Below are 6,000 nucleotides of genomic sequence, written 5' to 3' on the forward strand. Positions count from 1 at the left end.
GCAAGAGTAAGCATAAATATTAGCTTATGGAATTCAATCAATTTTCTATTCTCTGCAGAGAAGCACTGCTGATTTCCAAACACACATGTTATAAGACTATGAGACGCTTTATTACCTTTTAGTTCCTCTGAAATCAGTGTGACGGTGTAAGGTACAAGTTAATACCATTCTTTACCCCAGTCTCCTACCAACCTATAAAGCATTTCTGTTCTGGAGGCATATTGAGACCCATACAAATCAGCCAGTACTTCAGAAAATTCTACTCTATAATAAACAGGAATCCTTTTGCCTAGCATGCAGCTCTGGCTCTATTTCTTTCCCCTCCTCCCTTCTTTTTTCCTTTGACAGAAAGATGCATGAAACAATCAGGGGAAATCACAAGGGTTTTGGGACACTCCAAGACAGATGATGCAGCCTGACTGGGATGAAGGGAAGGAAATAAAACAGCTCTCACAAGCAACAAAAAAAAAACCAAAAAAACACCAAAACAAAACCAAGCTCTGTTAAGGCTTTGTTTAAGCAGCTAAAACATGGGTCCTGGACATGAGACAAGGATTTGCCTTTTCAGACACTACTAGAAAAACTCGAATCTTTATACAGGTATCATGAAATGTAATTTTACTTTATTTTTAAAAGACCATGAATAATAKAGACAGCTTATAAAGCAAACCTCTGTGCGCAAATTCAGCTTAGATGAATAAATGCAGTCAGGTAATTGATTTTGGATTTTAAAAGTCTTCTACAATTATTAGGTATTAAAGCTGTGTTTATATCTTCTTGAAGGCAATGGGAATTTGCATTGGATTAAACTATAATCCACTGCTCCTAACAATCAAACTAGCAACAACCTTACTTCTCAACTAGGACCTCTCASAGCAAACGTCTGGGAATAGCAGGTGATTTGGGCTTTTCTCTGGTGGCCTCCTGCTTGATATTTGGTTGCTACCACTCATCCAAGGTGATAATTAGCCCAGTAATTGAATTTCTTCCTGAATTGCATTATTCTATGCAAACCAAGTACAGGTCCTTCAGCAATTGCCCTAGAGAGAGAAAGTGATTGGGTTGGACTGTTTTCAGCAACTTTTAAATCAACATCCTGCTTAGTTCCTGAAATATCTATTTCATACTTTTTTAATCCCCCATTTACATGGACACTGAGATAACCCACAGTTTTGTATAGTGCTGTTCATGTCATTAAAAYCATTGCTTCCCTTTGCAAAAAGATTAAGTCACTTCCTATATTCTCTTTTCCAAACATACTGCCTGGAAAGATTTCCTTSTTCCACTCCACTTTGCCAATTTCCTCAGAAAGACAGAAAAGAAGGATGAGGGGGATTCTGGCAGTCTAGGGAATACAGAGAGTATGCTGAGAATTGGGTAACTTGAGGAAAATAAATAAATAAATMATCGCTGATTTAATGATGCTAAATAAACCATTATTTCAAGAAGATCAAAATAAAATTCCAGCTGTTCTATCTGCCCTGCTGCTGCTGCCGCTGAGTTTTACCCCAAAACACAAATTCAAGATTTCCAGGACTCCAACTGTGTAGAAGAGGATTTCTACTTTGAAAGAGAACAAAACAAAAAAAAAAGCAGTTCCCCTCTGGGAGATGCAGAGATGCCTTTCTAGGATTGATCCAAAGTTTTTCTTTGTCTGTGTCCAATGAATTTTAATCCACTTTTCCATGACATCTAACAGGCAAATTTAACAGTGAGAAACTTKACTGTGCTGCAGCCCTATGATTATTCATGGGAATCTGGAAAAAAAAAAAAATCAGTATTTTCATGTGAATGCCTAATGCTACTGGCTCTATAAACAAAGGCTTAGCATTAAAAACACAGTAGCAGTTGTCTACCATGTGAGGAAGGAGGAGAATGACATGGCAGAATAAGCAAGCACCCATCAATATTTGAAGGACACCAGAGGCAAAAGCAATGGTATTAATTGGAAGAGGAAGGATGCCAAAGTAGTTTTAAATCAATTTCACCAAAACCACAGAATTATTTCAGTGTGGTTTTTACAACAAGGGCTAACAGCCCYTTTGTGTGCAACCCTGCCCAGGTTTTCTGGGCAGCTGCATGAAAGATACGTCTTGGGTTTAACTCATATTAACAGASACACCTCTTCAAAATGCAAGCAATTTCTCCTTTCTGGTCACTTGCTCTGATTTTTATTTTTCATGCTCTCTTATTCCTCTTCTTTCCTGACTGGGCCATTGTTTCTTCTGTCAASAATAAAAAGTGGCTTTGATTGCACACTAGGAAAGTGGGGGAGGGCTAAGGTATAAAAGTCCCAGTTGTTAAAGGGAGAGCTGTTGAAGCATCCTTTCAAAACATAGAAAGGTCTTATTATCAATAATGCTTCCTRTTCTTAGAGTTTCTTTACTTCTTAAAAATGTTTTTATAATTGATTTTGAGAACTTCTTGGGTTCATTTGGCTTTTTTGTTGTTTGTTTGGGTTTTTTAATGTTTTGGAGGTTTTGGTTTGTTTTTTTCTGTTGCTGTTTGTTTATTTTGAGGAGGTGTTAAAACCAGAGTTGCAGTCATCTACTGAGATACTATTCAGCATGTTTATTTGGCATTTCCCAACACCTGTCTGGAAGTTTCTGTGCTTTAGCARCAATGGGGATGAAAGTGCAAGATGTGAACTTAAGATCAAAAGCTGAGTGCCCAAACACGGGTTAAAGAGGCCACCTTAGTGCACTGACATTCAAAGTTTAGCTGGGGAATTCACCTCTTATTTGCAACTCAGGTGATTTAAGCATCTGTGTACTTTAAAATATTCAGTAATGCTTTACTAAAATGTCTTCAGTATTCTCGCTTTTGTCTTATTTAGCTACTGTGCTACTAAATTTCTTCCCCTTGTCTAAATACGCTTTTTCTTTTAAAAGGCATTTAAAGACTGCCTTCAGATATTTYATGCTAAGCAATACAAGAAGCATTGGAAGTGGAAATATTAAGCCAGCAGCACAGAGATGTTAGTGSTCACTCTTGCCTAAGTGAAAAAGCTCTGGGATGCTGTAAAGATTCCTGTAAGGATGGGGCTTAGCACAGGACTCTGCTTCACAGCTGGACCTCGATGTCTGAAGTTGAAAGAAGTGCTTTCCATTTAAAAGCAAATGTGTTACTTACATTACACAAAAACATGTGTCTGAGATAGCACAGATGAGTGTGGTTCTTCTGTTTTTCCCATCATGAGCCAACACAAAGATTACAGGAAAGGTCCTACATTGTGCCCAGCCCTGGGCAAAGAGCTCCACAGGACAGACTCACTTGAGCTCTGCACTGATGGACCTGTGAGTGAAGTAGCAAAAGCCTGAGAAACTGCGAGGAGCTGGAGAGTAGAAAGGAGGTGATGAGAAATATCCTGATGAAGTTTTCATCAGAGAGAGCAAGAACAGATGGGGGTGGGAGAAAAAACAAAACCAAAACAAATGTGGGGAGCTGCTTCAGCAAATGAGGCCAAGATGTTTTTCTCCTTTAYTCCACACAAAGAGAGACACATTGTTTAAACATCATAAAAGGAGGAAAGGACAACAAGGCATTTCAGAATTCATTCTTGTTATTCTTTACTGCTGATAACAAAGTGCTTCCATGATTTTTTTAGTGGGCAATATTAAAATAGCAAATATATAAGATATTTTAATTCTCACTTTCAGACTCAAGGTGACTGCTTAATAAAATCAGAAGGTAAAGATGGCATGAAAGTATAAGGAAATACCAGATTAAGTCAAAGACTGGTCTTCCAAAGAAAGCCTTAATCAGAAATACTAGTTTAGTTCACTTCAGGATTTTCCATATCCATATTTCTCACCAAAAGATGAAAAGATGCAAAACAGAAGCTAACCAAGCTGTTCCAATGCTGCAAAGCTGCAAGTGCAGCATCARTGACACTACACTGAAGAATAACAAAAATTGCAACTGCCATTGTGCAGTTGTACAAAATCCAATCTAAAAGAGGGATAACTTTCTATATACCACTGTTTTTTTTACTTTAAGGACTGCTGAGAATGTTAATAATTTACAGCATTCATTTTGGTATCCTCTACAGTACTCCTCTGAAACATCTGAAAACATCTGTGGTATTTTGAAAGCAAACACTGCTAGTCAGAGGACTTTAAACGAAAAAAAAAACCCTTTAACTTTCATCCAGTATTTACCTAGTCCCAACTTGCACAAAGTTTCAGAGGCAATTCTCAGTGGCAATGGTGACACAATCCTGCATTTTGTATTACCTCAGAAAGAAGAGATAGTTTACATTTTGCAAGGCAACCTGGGTCCAGTGCATACCCTTGTACACCAGGAGATAACCRAGACCTGAGCATGCTGTAGCATGAACTATTCCCTGCAGTTATCTGTACACAATGTGATTATCACCTCAGTCAGAATGATTACACTCACTGAACATCTCCTCTGTGATTGCAGCTTTACCAGCTTCCACATTTTGACAAAAGTGACTTGAATAAGAATCTCCTTAAATGGAAGGTTTGAGCTTAGTACTCTGAACCTCAGCTTGCCCCTAAATGTTTGATTCAGTTAAATCTAAAACAGGACATGATGCACATTATCCAAGTGAACGGGATTAACACTTGCTGAGAACACTTATTCTTATAAATGCAGTCAACCCATTTCAAGGGGTTTCCAACATTCGACATGACAGGAATTTCATGAGTTAACTTGGTCTCATTAGATTTACATAATTTGGAAGCTAATGATCAGATGAACAGCGTTATAAATCTTTAGTGCCACTGTATATTCATATAAGCCCTTAAAATAAGACATGTGCCCTATTTCTGATGGGAGTCCATTCTCATCTTTCTATTATGTCCTGTTGCTGCCTTCCTTTCCAAACATGTTTAAAAGCCCTCCTCTAACGTGCTTATGTTTTCTTCTCCTCTATAGGTCTGAGTTCCTGCTTACCAATTGGGGGTGTTGGGTCACCCCCTCAGATATTTCACTGCATGCCTTTTCCTTTTTGCCCACCCATCCCTTTCCCTTTATCCCACTTACRGTTTTGATCTCTACTTGTGTTCCTCCTGATCTCAGCATGCATTCCCTTTCTGATGTCTCCCTTCTGTCTTTGCTCTGTCCTCTTAGAATGATTCCGTGAATTGCAGTTGTGAATGCATCTTTAACTCGGCAGGGAACTACAGAGCACTGGATCAGAATCCACTCCCAATTAATTATCACACATATGGCTCCTATTCAATTAGCCTCAATTTGTTTTATTGACTGCCAGGGGCAAAAATTTGAGAAGAAGAGATGTTACCAGTTAAAGAGATACCACCAAACAGTTAAAAACAACATCCGGGAATTTTGTAGAGCCTCCCTTGAGTGTGAAACTCTAGGCAACTCCGAAAACACTTACTTTAATACCAGACCTACTTGATTAAAGGTGCCTGGTTTTCCTTGCCGATCCTTTCTTACTTTTTCCCAGTTCAGTGTGACTCCAAATGTGGAGTCAAGCGATGAGGTGAGGGCTGGGCTGGAGAGGAGGCTGCACAGCTCTGTGCTATGGCAAGTGGCCAAAGAGGCACACACAGTCACTTGCTCTAGGGGAGCTCACAACTCAAAACACTGAAGGGAGGGTAGTTTTTAGAAGGGCTTATTTTAGCCTGGGGCTGTACCTGAAGCAACACCTCCCACACCTGAATGCTGTGACTTGGTCACTCTACAACGCCTCACACTGAAAAGGATTAAAGAGTCCCAAACCAGGAACGTGTTGAAGCTCCAAGTCCGTGGACAGCACTGGTGGTGTTCAAGACTAGAGCAGGGAGCAGACAGGGAAGGGTCTTGAGAAGACAGTTAGAAGAGTAAATTTAATGAGTAACATGTAACTTCAGAGAACTCATGAAGAACTAAGGCTGAAGTACGCACAAAGATGTTCTTTGTTCTTCAAACGTTTTGGTTTTCTCTATTCTCCCCCCAGTGCCAGAGCCATGGCCACAAATGCCCCTGGAGAATAGGGCACAACTTTCCAAAGAACAATTTACACTCATT

At 39.3% G+C, this 6,000-nt stretch overlaps 1 protein-coding gene across 1 annotated transcript in view; it reads right to left on the reverse strand.

The window, feature by feature from the left end:
- PCNX2 (pecanex 2) overlaps window positions 1-6,000 on the reverse strand; it is a 153,718-nt gene that overhangs the window by 41,568 nt on the left and 106,150 nt on the right. The window lies entirely within an intron of this gene.

This window comes from Malurus melanocephalus, unplaced genomic scaffold, assembly GCF_030028575.1.
Source record: "Malurus melanocephalus ecotype Western Australia unplaced genomic scaffold, MMel_1.1 scaffold_92, whole genome shotgun sequence".
NCBI classification, from domain to species: Eukaryota; Metazoa; Chordata; class Aves; order Passeriformes; family Maluridae; genus Malurus; species Malurus melanocephalus.